Here is a 14372-nt window from a genome sequence, read left to right as displayed (position 1 = left end):
CTCTCTAATCTTTATTATTTCCTTCTTTGTGCTAGCTTTTCTAGTTTCTTGAGGTGTAAAGTAATATTTGAAACCTTTATTTTTAAGTTCAGTCTCTTAAATTATACATTTTCCTCTAAACAAGGCTTTACATGCATTCCAGTCATTCTTGTAATTAATAACAAGGGGAGACTTACTTCTGCAGTTTTTCTATTTATTTTCTGTATATCTTATTTTTGTTCTTTGTTCCCTCTGTTGCTAACTTCTTTCATGTTTGATTTTTTGTAGTGATCCATTCTGATTCCCTCTCATTAATTTTCTGTGCATATTTTAATTTACTTTTTAAAGGATTACCTTGCAGATTGCAATTAATATCTTCAATGTAGAACAATGTATTTTGAATTAGTAGTAAATTAGCTTCAATAGTGCACAAAATATGCTACTATAGTTTCATATTCCCTCCTTTGTGTTGCTGTAACAAATTATATATATATTGTGTTCCCATTAGTATACATTTATGATAAACTTTTATGACTTTTTAAATGGAAACAACCTAGATGTCCATCAGCAGATGAATGGATAAGAAAGCTGTGGTACATATACACAATGGAGTATTACTCAGCCATTAAAAAGAATAAATTTGAATCAGTTCTAATGAGATGGATGAAACTGGAGCCGATTATACAGAGTGAAGTAAGCCAGAAAGAAAAACACCAATACAGTATACTGACACATATATATGGAATTTAGAAAGATGGTAATGATGACCCTGTATGCGAGGCAGCAAAAGAGACACAGATGTATAGAATGGACTTTTGGACTCTGAGGAAGAGGGAGAGGGAGAGGGTGGGATGATCTGGGAGAATGGCATTGAAACATGTATACTATCATGTAAGAAACGAAGTGCCAGTCTATGTTCGATATAAGATACAGGATGCTTGGGGCTGGTGCACGGGGATGATCCAGAGAGATGATATGGGGTGGGAGGTGGGAGGGGGATTCAGGATTGGAAGCTCGTATACACCCATGGTGGATTCATGTCAATGTATGGCAAAACCAATACAGTATTGTAAAGTAAAATAAAGTAAGAAAAAAATTTAAAAAATATATATCCTAGAGGATACAAGGAGTTCTAAATGAAATATACAATAATAGTGACTTTTATATTTATTTATGTAGCTACTTTTAATAATATTCTTCATTTCTTCATATGGGTTCTAGTTATTAATAGTATCTATAAATAAATAAAGATATACTCAATTCCATTAGTAATTAGAGAAGTTTTTTAAATATCACAATAAGGTACTTCTTAACACCTAGTAGAATGGCTGTGATTTAAAGTAAATAGGCAGTTTTGTGTATTTCCAAAACATTACAGAAATTGGATCCTCACACATTGCTGATGGAAATGAGAGATTATGTGGACATTTTGGGAAACAGATTGGCAGTTTCTTTTTTTTAATTAATTTATTTTTCAATTGAAGGATAATTGCTTTACAGAATTTTGTTTTTTTTCTGTCAAATCTCAACATGAATCAGCAATAGGTATGCCTATGTCCCCTCCCTCTTGAACCTCCCTCCCCATCCCACCCCTCTAGGTTGATACAGGCCCCTGTTTGAGTTCCCTGAGACATACAGCAAATTCCCGTTGCCTATCTATTTTACATATGGTAATATAAGTTTCCATGTGACTCTCTTCATACATCTCATCCTCTTCTCCCCTCTCCCCATGTCCATCAGTCTGTTCTCTATATGTTTCTCCATTGCTGCCTTGCAAATAAATTTATCAATACCATCTTTCTTGACTCCATATATATGTATCAGCATATAATATGTTTTCTTTCTCTTTCTTATTTCACTCAGTATAATAGGCTCTAGGTTCATCCACCTCATTAGAACTGACTCAAATGTGTTCCTTTTTATGGCTGAATAATATTCCATTGTATATATGTACCACAACATCTTTATCCATTTATCTGTTGATGGACATCTAGGTTGCTTTCATGTCCTAGCTATTGTAAATAGTGCTACAATGAACATTGGGGTACTTGTGTCTTTTTCAATTTTGGTTTCCTCAGGGTATATGCCTAAGAGTGGGATTACTGTATCATATGGTGGTGGTATTCCTAGTTTTTTAAGGAAACTTCGTATGGTCTTCCATTGTGGCTTTATCAATTTACATTCTCACCAACAGTGCAAGAGGGATCCCTTTTCTCCACACCCTCTCCAGCATTTATTGTTTGTAGACTTTGATGATGGCCACTCTGACCAGTGTGAGGTGATATCTCTTTGTAGTTTTGATTTGCATTTCTGTAATAATGAGCTATATTGAGCATCTTTTCATGTGTTTTATCTGTATGTCTTCTTTGGAGAAATGTCTGTTTAGCTATTTTTCCCACTTTTTGATTGTGTTGTTTGTTTTTCTGATATTGAGTTGTATGAGCTGCTTGTATATTATGGAAGTTAATCCTTTGTCAGTTGTTTCATTTGCTATTATTTTCTCCCATTCTTAGGGTTGTCTTTTCACCTTTTTTACCAGTCCATTCTGAAGGAGATCAGCCCTGGGATTTCTTTGGAGGGAATGATGCTGAAGCTGAAACTCCAGTACTTTGGCCACCTCATGTGAAGAGTTGACTCATTGGAAAAGACTCTGATGCTGGGAGGGATTGGGGGCAGGAGGAGAAGGGGACGAAGAGGGATGAGATGGCTGGATGGCATCACTGACTCAATGGATGTGAGTCTGAGTGAACTCCGGGAGTTGGTGATGGACAGGGAGGCCTGGCATGCTGTGATTCATGGGGTCGCAAAGAATCGGACATGACTGAGCGACTGAACTAAACTGATAGTTTCCTTTGCTATGCAAAAGCTTTTAAGTTTAACTAGGTCCCACTTGTTTACTTTTGTTTTTATTTAGATTGACAATTTCTTATGAAGTTACATATATGTTCACCATATGCCATTTCAATACCAGTCCTAAAATATCTTGCCAGGAGAAGTTAAAACATTCTTTTAAATTTGTATGTGAATGTTTGCAGCAGCAGTATTCACTAAAGCCTATAAGTAAAAACTCAAGTATCTTCCAACTGGTGAATGAACAGAAGTAGTATATCCATGGAGTAGAATATTATTCAACAATAAGAAAGAATGAAGTACCAATATATAAGACATAAACCTCAAAAACATAATGCCTAATGAAAGAAAACAGACAGAAAAGAATGCATATTGTTATGTTTCCATTTATAGTAAATGTCTTAAAAAGGCAGATGTGCAGACACCAAAAGTAGATCATTGTTTGCCAGGGTCTGGGGGTGGTATTACACAGTGACTGTAAATGGCATGAGATATTTGGGATGTGATAAAATATTCTAAAGTTAGTTGTGATGATGGTTGTACAGCTCTGTAAATATATAAAAGTGATTGAATTGGGTGATTTCAGGATCACTATCAAAGTAAGAAACCCTAAGGACCTGTCTCTCCATAGAAACAGCCATTGGCTAGAGACAACTGAGAGCCTGGAAACAGTGCCAGAATGAATAATTCACAATAAATCTTTTTATATACTTTGATTTCTGAATCTTATGGATGTATTACAACTTCTAAACTTAACAGAAAGAAATTCACTCTTCCAGGGAAGAAAAAAAAAATACAGATAACTCTTTTAGGAAGCCCAATTTTCACCTAAAAGTAGAGAGAGGCAGCTGAGGAGTAAGAGACCTCTGTGTTTAGCAAGCACCAAGTGTGAAATATGTCATTCAGGGCTGGGAACAACAGAGAACTTGGACTCAAGGTCTGAACACCTGAAAGAAACATACAAATACCATTTATAAACCTATCATTAAAAAAAAATAAAACAGGGATAATGCCATTCATCCTACAGGAATATTGCCTAAATGAAATCACCTATGTAATATGGATTACATAGCTCAAGGAGATGAGATGGCAACAGAACAGAAAATAGGCAGTTTATTCCCTTCTAAAGCCAGATGATTCTAGCCTCCATTCACCAGAGCTTCTCTTCACTTTGAGCTTGTCAAAGAGGGATTTTGCCAAGCTGGCTTTTGGACCCCTCTTCTTGCTACCCAGAATTAAGCATTAACATTTCAAATAAAGTGAAAACCCCCTTCATTTCAACCCTTGCCCAACCCCATCCCCTTCATGCTTTCTCCAGATTAACCACAATTATGATTTTCAGGTCACTTTTTAAAATTATACATTTTATTTTATTTATTTTAGTTGGAGGCTAATTACTTTACAATATTGTTGTGGTTTTTGCCATACATTGATATGAGTCAGCCATGGGTTTACATATGTTCCCCATCCTGAACCCCCTCTCCCACCTCCCTGCCCATCCCATCCCTCTGGGTCATCCCACTGCACCAGCCCTGAGCATCCTGTCTCATTCCTCGAACCTGGACTGGCGATCTGTTTCATATATGATAATATACATGTTTCAGTGCTATTCTCTCAGATCATCCCACCCTTGCCTTCAGAGTCCAAAAAGACTGTTCTATATACATCTGTGTCTCTTTTGCTGTCTTGTATATAGGGTTATCATTACCATCTTTCTAAATTCCATATATATATGTGTTAGTATACTGTATTGGTGTTTTTCTTTCTGGCTACTTCACTCTGTATAATAGGCTCCAGTTTCATCCACCTCATTAGAACTGATTCAAATGTATTCTTTTAATGGCTGAGTAATATTTCATTGTGTATATCTGCACAGGCACTCACACTCACCAGGGCCCCAGACCACCCCCCACCGGACACTGTTTACTAGTGGAAGAATGAGTTTGTGTTTTCCATGGTCCCATGGAACACCTTCTCTCTCTCGTGGAGATCCTGAGCTGCACGTGGACAGGGCCTAGGTAGCTGGAGAGACTCCTGGATATCTGTTTTAAGGTTTAAAAGGTGAGAGATTTGCACACACAAATCAAACATGTTTATTGATGCATCAACTAATAACTTTATTTGAAGAACCAATAACTTTTTTGTTTGTTTGTTTTTACTTAGGAATTAAGATGCCAAAGACTTTGACTGTGTGGATCACAATAAACTGTGGAGAATTCTGAAAGAGATGGGAATACCAGACCACCTGACCTGCCTCTTGAGAAATCTGTATGCAGGTCAAGAAGCAGCAGTTAGAACTGGACATGGAACAACAGACTGGTTCCAAATAGGAAAAGGAGTATGTCAAGGCTGTATATTGTCACCCTGCTTATTTGACTTCTATGCAGAGTACATCATGAGAAATGCTGGGCTGGAAGAAGCACAAGCTGGAATCAAGATTGCTGGGAGAAATATAAATAACCTCAGATATGCAGATGATACCACCCTTATGGCAGACAGTGAAGAGGAACTAAAAAGCCTCTTGATGAAAGTGAAAGAGGAGAGTGAAAAAGTTGGCTTAAAGCTCAACATTCAGAAAACGAAGATCATGGCATCCGGTCCCATCACTTCATGGGAAATAATGGGGAAACAGTGGAAACAGTGCCAGACTTTATTTTTGGGGGCTCCAAAGTCACTGCAGATGGTGACTGCAGCCATGAAATTAAAAGACACTTACTCCTTGGAAGAAAAGTTATGAGCAACCTAGAGAGCATATTCAAAAGCAGAGACATGACATTACCGACTAAGGTCCATCTAGTCAAGGCTATGGTTTTTCCTGTGGTCATGTATGGATGTGAGAGTTGGACTGTGAAGAAGGCTGAGTGCCGAAGAATTGATGCTTTTGAACTGTGGGGTTGGAGAAGACTCTTGAGAGTCCCTTGGACTGCAAGGAGATCCAACCAGTCCATTCTGAAGGAGATCAGCCCTGGGATTTCTTTGGAAGGAATGATGCTAAAGCTGAAACTCCAGTCCTTTGGCCACCTCATGCAAAGAGTTGACTCATTGGAAAAGACTCTGATGCTGAGAGGGATTGTGGGCAGGAGGAGAAGGGGATGACAGAGGATGAGATGGCTGGATGGCATCACTGACTCATTGGATGTGGGTCTGAGTGAACTCTGGGAGTTGGTGATGGACAGGGAGGCCTGGCGTGCTGTGATTCATGGGGTCACAAAGAGTCGGGCACGACTGAGTGCCTGAACTGAACTAAGATTTTTTTAATAAAAATTTATTTATTTTAATTGGAAGCTAATTACTTTACAATATTGTATTGGTTTTGCCATACATCAACATGAATCCGCCACAGGTATACATATGTTCCCCATCCTGCATCCCCCTCCCACCTCCCTCCCCATACCCTCCCTCTGGGTCATCCCAGTGCGCCAGCCCCAAGCATCCTGTATCATGTATTCAACCTGGACTGGCAATTCATTTCATATATGATATTATACATATTTCAATGCCATTCTCCCAAATCATCCCACCCTCGCCCTCTCCCACAGAGTCCAAAAGACTGTTCTATACATCTGTGTCTCTTTTGCTGTCTCACAGGGTTATCATTACCATCTTTCTAAATTCCATATATATGCATTAGTATACTGTATTGGTGTTTTTCTTTCTGGCTTACTTCACTCTAAAATAGGCTCCAGTTTCATCCACCTCATTAGAACTGATTCAAATGCATTCTTTTTAATGGCTGAGTAATACTCCATTGTATATATGTACCACAGCTTTCTTATCCATTCATCTGCTGATGGACATCCACGTTGCTTCCATGTCCTGGCTATTATAAATAGTGCTGTGATGAACATTGGTGTACATGTGTCTTTCAATTTTGAGAACCAATAACTTTACGTGAAGAACTGGGAAAACTGGAAGGAAAAAACTTAGGTGAACTTTTTCTGCGAGGGCAATACTGTGGTCTGCATGGCAGGCAGGGTGACCTTGGGCAGTTACCCAGGACTCGGGGGGAAGTCCAGTCCAGGCTCAGTCCTCCTCGTCATTGTCACTCAGGGTGAGCTTGTCAGAAGACGTACTCTGCCAGGCCACCTTCCAGGGACCCCATGTTGCTCAGGTTGCTGACATGGTCCCCCAGATCCTTGATGAACTTGACCTGCTGGTCCAGGTAGCCTGTCCCCAGGAAGTGGCACAGGTAGGCCACTGCTTTCAGTGGCCAGCTTGTGCAGGTTGAGCAGGCTCTGGTTGACACTCTTCTCTAGGTGCGGAGTGTCTTGGATGGCCTGGAGTGCGCTCTCCCACTGTTGGGTCTCAGGCTTTCTGATGTCGAGGAAGCAGATGCGGCCCCCACGCTGGATCTGCAGGAACATCAGGCTCTTGGCTGTCTTGCTGTGCTCATGGAAGCAGAGAAGGGAGAAGCGGGAGAAATGCTTCAAGCCCACGTCATCATGGTCGAAGTAGAAGGCCATGGCCAAGCACTGGAAGGAGGCGTGGAACTCCAGGGCAGCGAGGCTGTTGAGCGCGGCCTCACACTCGGGGCAGTAGTTCTGGTGCACCTGCAAGGGCTGCGTGGGCAGCATGGCAGGAGACACGGGTGCAGTGGGCGAGAAGGTGGATGCAAAGCTGTGGGGACATTTCCACCAGCCTCAGAGTTCCCAGGGTGTTCAATGAGGGTGGCCAGGAGCAGGTGTCTCGGGTCAGATCAGCAGCTCTGCAAGGGACTGGAAGTCAAGTCTCTTACCGGGCTTGGGAGAGGTGAGAGGAGGTTCCGTTTCCATAATGGGGGTGGGTGGGAAGGTGGTGTGTGTCAGTGGGTGGAGCATGAGTGCAGCCTCCCGGGTTCCTCCAAAACCTGGGTGATGCAGGGCAACTGTGATGAGCTTGTGGATGATATAATATTTTAAAGCATTATTCACGAATATTAGTGCATCCGTTTTGTGTTAATCATGTACGTGATTTCTTTGCACAACTTATTTGAATAGGGCTCTAATGTGACTGTTTCATTAAACAGTGCTCTTTGGTATCATGGTTATATTCACTATTACAGAGCTCTTTTTGAAGGCAGCAGCTCTCCTCAGTGACTTCAACACCCATACTAAAGACACTTCTGATAGGTTCTTCATGGGGTTCCTGGACCTCATTAACCCCAGTGATCTCCACTTTTCTGTTTCTGGGCAAGTTCACACTTGTCTGACAGCAGAGTGCCACCTCCAGAGTCTCAGTGAATCTTTGCACCTCTGCAGCTTTCACTCTTTTTGAACTTCATGTTTGCTCCCTTTGTTCTCTCTCATCTCCTAATCTTTCAGCACAGTCCTAGGAACCCAGCCCTTTCACCTGACTTACCAATTTCCTTACTCTTGGGTAAGTGCAAACTTCTCTTTTCTCTGTCAGAAAACAAAAGACTTAGATGCATTCTTAAAGAAAGCACTTAACATGTGGATATATTCATCCCTTCCAGCTTCATTAATCCTTTCGCTGCCACTCAGCAAGCATATTTTAACCCCTCGATTATGTTGTTTGGAATGAGCCACAGTGGTAGGAAATACCATTGATCTCAAATTATCTTTCATTCATTCAGCGAATATTTATTGAATATTTAGCATCCCTACAATTTTACTCCATAAAATATTAATAATACTCTTGAATGGATATATTTGTCCTAAAGGGTGATAATGGTGTTTCTCAGATATTTTATACCTTATCATTAATCCTAAGTAAGTAGGTAATAGTAAAATATATATTATAACTAAGGGAACCCTAAAACTTAACGTTTCTAAGGAATAATCAATAAAGAAGCATGGACTGGGACTCAAATTTCCAGAAAAAAATATGTGTGTGTGTGTATATATATAAACCATTTCATTCAATTTTTCATTAATGAAGAATATAAAACTAAGTACAAACACAAAATGAGAAAACTTCAGAGCAGAATGTATTTAAAAAAATATATGATTATGTTACAGAGTCCAGTATCACTCTGCTCACCACATGACAGGCCAGTGAATCCGAAAAATGGGGTGTTGAGGCAAAGAAAAGGACTTCAATCGGAGAGCTGGCAGACAGAGAAGATGGCAGGTTAGTGCCTCAAAGTAATCATTGTATTGGGGTCTGGATGCCAGGTTCTTTTATAGATAAGAGAGAAGGAAGCAATGAGGAACTAAATTAAAAAGGCAGAATAGAGAGAGAGAGAGAGAGGCATTAGGGAAGTAAAGTGAAAGGGTCTTCAGTCTTGCAAAACATCTCCAAGGGAATGGCCAGCCTTTGGAAGGGATGTGTTAATCTCTTCTATTCACAGATGGGCAGGAACAAACTATCTCTCCAGGAGCTGAACAAAGGCACTTTAGTTTACTGTCAAGCAGAGGGGCAGGGTCCTCCAGGCAAGCCATTGAGTATGATTATAATAACAAGAGCAATGGAAAAGCAAGTCAAAGAAACAGTTTCCAACATGGAGTCAGAATTGGCTTCCTCCCTGCAACAATTATAGGACCATAAAATGAAATGTCAGTGGTCAGTATATGTATTATTCAGTGTTCTCTAGAGAAACAGAACCAATAGGATTGATTGATTTTAAGCATTGGCTCATGCAAATATTGAAGCAGGGCTTCCCTTGAAGCTCAGTTATTAAAGAATCTGCCTGCAATTCAGGAGACCTGGGTTCGATTCCTGGGTTGGGAAGATCTCCTAAAGAAGGAAATGGCGACCCACTCCAGTATTCTTGCCTAGAGAATCCCATGGACAGAGGAGCCTGGTAGGCTATGGTCCATGGGGTTGCAAGCATTGGACACAACTTAACTACTAAACCACCGCATTATGGAGGCTGGCAAGACCTGAGATTGACAATCAGCTGAAGGTACAAGAGAGCCTGGATTGGGGGAGAACCAAGAGGAGCTGATGTGTCAGTTTAAGTTTGAAGGCAAGAAAATACTGATGTCCTAGGTTGAAGGCAGTCAGACAGGAGGAGTTCCCTCTTATTCAAAGGAGAGTCAGCCTTTTTGTTCTTTTGAGGCCTTTAACTGATTAGTTGAGGCTAAGTCACACTAAGGAGGGGCAGTCTGCTTTACTGAGTCTACCAATTCAAGTTACTTTCAGGCAAATGTCTTTTTCAAGTTGTTGTTCAGTAGCTAAGTCATGTCTAACTCTTTGCAACTCCATGGACTGCAGCATACCAGGTCTCCTGTCTTTTTCAAGGTTTTTTTTTTTTTTTGAGATACAATTGTCATATCATATTGTATTAGTCCAAGATGTATGATTTGGTATATACTGCAAAATGATTACCACAATAAATTTGCTTAATGTTAATCACCACACCTCAGATAGTTAAAGAATTTTTTCTCTAGTGATAAGAATTTTTAAGATATACTCTCTAAGCAGCTTTCAAATATACAATACAATATTGTTACTAAATGGGGCTTCCCAGGCGGCTCAGTAATAAAGAATCTGCCTGCCAATGCAGGATTTGCAGGAGACATAGGAGACACAGGTTGATCCTTGAATCCGGAAGATCCCCTGGAGAATGAAATGGCAACCCACTCCAGTATTCTTGCCTGGAGAATCCCGTGGACAGAGGAGCCTGGTGGGCTACAGTCTATGGGGTTGCAAAGAGTCAGACACGACTAAGCAACTAACACACACATACAAAAAGTGATGTATCAATCTAAAATCAATACTGTCTGTCACTGGGCTGTTCACTCTACCTTCTGTTATTACAGTTACTTTCTGAGTTTTCGCTATTATTACCCATATTTTACAAATAAAGAAATTGTGGATTACAGAGTATATAATACGTTAAAGCACATAACTTGTAAATAATAGAGAGTGACACTGTGAATTGGATTCCTCTCGGTAATTTGGAAAGTTTGGCTGGACCATGAGGATTAGAACAAAGATTGCATTTAACTTGTTTGATGCTAGATTTCACAAAGTAGGGGCTCAGAAACATGATTTAAAGACTGGCCCTTTAAAGTTTTAGTTTCATCTGTCCAATTAAAAAACAATGGAATTAGTATTAAATTTGTATTTAAACTGTTTCTTTTAAAAATTTGTTTATTTTAATTAGAGGCTAATTATAATATTGTGGTTTTGCCACACATTTACATGAATCAGCCATGGGTGTACAAAAGGAAAACCAATCAAACAGACCCAGTTGTGACAAATTATTCTTATAATTTTACTTTAATATGCACAAACATATAGCTAGGTATAAAGCTCTGTAGCTTTAAAATATGCTGTTAGAACTGTAAACCTAACAATTTGTGTGTGTATACATATCTCTTGGAAGAGAAGCTGAACACCAAGACAAAGCCTAGCATTCCTTTACAGGACAGGAATTTCAAATGTGTTGTGAAGTAACTGGTGAATTTGGGAAGGGGTGAGGCCAAAGGCAGCCTTTTAGAAAGGGAAGAGGCTGTTGGAACTGGGAACTGAGAAGAGAACTACTGACAAGAGTTTTCAGGGATAACACACTTCCCTTCGTGTGTCTGTGCGGTAGAGCCTGAGGCCTGGAGTACAATGAGAAAGAAGTACTAGAGCAGGTTCTGGTGGCAGGAATGTTGTTTTCTTCTACATGCAGCTATGGAAACATTGCTTAATATTCCTCAGATCTTAACTGTCATGGACAAAAAAAAGTGACAATAACGGGAAATGTTGGTTCCAATTGCTTCCCTCTTTCATGAGTTCTCTTTCAATTATACATGCTTTTATTCCCCCCTAAATCATCACTTTGTTCCTTAATAACAGGTATTCCTCAATGATGCAATAGAAAACTGCAGTCTTCTCTTTGTGGCCCTTTCCCCTTAATTCTTTTTTGACTTTTGCACCAACAATCCCTAATTTTTAGAAAAAAAGACAATAGCATACAAGTGAATCAAGGTGCAGAATTCCTTAAATTTTAAGAATCAATTCCTGGATCTTTATTGATTGCTACATGTATTGATCACATCAATGTAAGTATTTTAATCAGTTTGTCTACAGAGATTGCAGCTACAAAATAAAAAGTATAATTTGTTTATTCAGTTGTTACAAATGTAGGAAGGGGAAATGTAAATAGGATTAACAAGATTTTTATGCAGAACCAAGAGTCTACCTCCTTTTCTTTCCAGAGAGACTATTCTATAAACTGTGGTACTGATTTTCCTAGCCAGGCTATTAAACATGTTTGGTTAGATTGTGTTTTGAATCAAAACAGGTTATTGGAGTAAATGTCTATGTGGGATGTTTGTACATGCTCAGTTGCTAAGTCGTGTCCAACTCTTTGTGACCCATGGACTGTAAGCCCACTAGGCTCCTCTGTCCATGGAATTTTCCAGGAAAGAAAACCAGGGTGGGTTACCATTTTCTCCTCCAGGGGATCTTCCCGACCCAGGGATCAAACCCACGTCTCCTGCATTGACAAGTGGATTCTTTACCACTGGGCCACCTGGCAAGCCCTTCTCTCTGGGACACTTGTGTTTATAAAACTATTTCATAGCTAGATGATGTGGAGCATCCCTCAGACTGTATTCTTGCAAAGGACTACTTTTGAGTCAAATAAGAGAAAGCAGGTAATAATAGAATATTATAACTGTTTTTGCAAAAATATGACATTTCAATTCACATTTTGTGATAGTCTGAATAACATGTGAGAAAACCACAGTGTGTCTATGTGTGTATGGAATACATGCATTTGTATGATTTGTATGTGAATATTAGCCTTTGATTGCTTAGAGTTACTTTCGCTAAAATTTAGACCTTACTGTGGATTGTGGTATGGATACATATTAGCCAGGTAAAGTAGACCTTAGTGGGAACATGCATCTTGGCCGACTGTGTGGGTGTGCATTATGTGAATTTTTAATTTTTTAATTTATTCATTTTTGGCTGTCCTGGGTCTTCATTGCTGCAAGTGGGCTTTTGTAGTTGCAGTGATCCAGGGCCACTCTCTAATCGCAGTGTGCAGACTTCTCATTGCAATGGCCTCTCTTATTGCAGAGCACGGGCTCTAGGGCACATGGGCTCAGGAGTTGTGACACACAGGCCCTAGAGTGCAGGCTTAGTAGTTGTGGCACAGGGGCTTAATTGCCCCATGGCATGTGGAATCTCCCCAAACCAGAGATCGAACCCATGTCCCTTACATTGATAGGAGGATTCCCAACCACTGGATCACTAGGAAAGTCCTTATTGTTTTTTAAAAATACACATGTTGTACTAAATATCATGGATTGAGTCAACATTAGTTGAAAACTGAGGTTATGAGTTCTTCATTTTTCATATTCATTAATATGAAGTTGTTAGGGGAAGCACACTGACTGAAACTGCCCACCCTGGCCAGGCACCATAGTAACCATTTGCATGAGTCGTTTTACAACAGGAGGTCCTGGTAAGGAACAGGGAACTAATAAGCCTGAACAAGCAGAAGAGTTCAGGAAAGGTCAAAAGGATATAGCACATGTCCGACCACCTCCCAGAATCCTTCTCGCTGGCATCCATCTTGGCTGAACAAGGCGTGCACCACCAGGAAGGACTCTGACTCAGAATGATTGACTAAAGACAACCCAGAAACTAACCCCATCACCATAAAACCCAAGACTGTGAGCCACATGGCAGAGCAGTTCTCCTCGGTTCCCTTACCCTGCTGTTCTCCACCTGGGTGCCTTTTTCCAATAAAGTCTCTTGCTTTGTCAGCACATGTGTCTCCTCGGACAATTCATTTCCGAGTGTTAGACAAGAGCCTGGTTTCAGGCCCTGGAAGGGGTGCCCTTCCTGCAACAATGTGATTCAGGAAATTTTTTGCTAGCTACTAAAATATAAACTTTGGAAGTTTAATCTCTCAATAATTTCTATGTAATGTACACTTCAATCTGGAGAATTTAGATGATTCATGTTCTATATTAGCTTCCCAGGTGGCACTAGTGGTCAAGAACTTGCCTGCCAGTGCAGGATATGTAAGAGACGTGGGTTCAATCCCTGATCAGGAAAATCCCCTGGAGTAGGAAATGGCAACCCACTCCAGTATTCTTGCCTGGAGAATCCCATGGACAGAGGAGCCTGGCAGGCTACAGTCCATGGGGGTGGCAAAGAGTTGAACACGACTGAATGACTTAGCACACACGCATGTTCTGTATTCTCAGGATACTGCTGCATTATTTAAGGTACATAGGTATAGAATGAGTGCAGTATCCTTTCTTTACTCCCTTCTTAGGAGGCGGTGAAAGATGTGGGGTTTCATGTCAAACAGTCATCAGCTGAAAGCCTGACTCTATGCATTCCAAGCTGTGAACTTGCCTATAGTGATTCACTCATCAGAAAAATGGTACTAATGATATGAGATGTTAAGAGGATTAGATGATGCATTTATGATTATGCTAATATCACACAGTTGATTGATTACAGTCAATACACAGTAGCTTTTATTTTAGGAACTAGACTGACCCTGAGAAAGTAGTCTACTCACTATATAAAAAGTTCACCTTAATTTTTAAATTTTAGGCTCTTCTATTAAAATCCCGAAAATATAATGCTTTTTCTCTTCCCTCATATTTTGTTCTTTCTCTTTTTTAGCTAGTCACTAAAAT

At 40.1% G+C, this 14372-nt stretch overlaps 1 long non-coding RNA gene and 1 pseudogene across 1 annotated transcript; one reads left to right on the top strand and one right to left on the bottom strand.

The window, feature by feature from the left end:
* Nucleotides 1-2684: 2684 nt before the first annotated feature.
* On the top strand, nucleotides 2685-5027 carry LOC106503835. Its single transcript, XR_001297534.2, has 3 exons — nucleotides 2685-2713; nucleotides 4706-4890; nucleotides 4993-5027. It is a non-coding gene; the product is annotated as an uncharacterized LOC106503835 (long non-coding RNA).
* A 1825-nt stretch (nucleotides 5028-6852) lies between these two features.
* Nucleotides 6853-7403, bottom strand: LOC106503834 (annotated as a pseudogene).
* Between the last annotated feature and the right edge of the window lie 6969 nt (nucleotides 7404-14372).

Source organism: Capra hircus (genome assembly GCF_001704415.2).
Source record: "Capra hircus breed San Clemente chromosome X unlocalized genomic scaffold, ASM170441v1, whole genome shotgun sequence".
NCBI classification, from domain to species: domain Eukaryota; kingdom Metazoa; phylum Chordata; class Mammalia; order Artiodactyla; family Bovidae; genus Capra; species Capra hircus.
The sequence above is the reverse complement of the archived record's forward strand: the minus strand, read 5'-3'. Positions and strand labels throughout refer to the sequence as shown.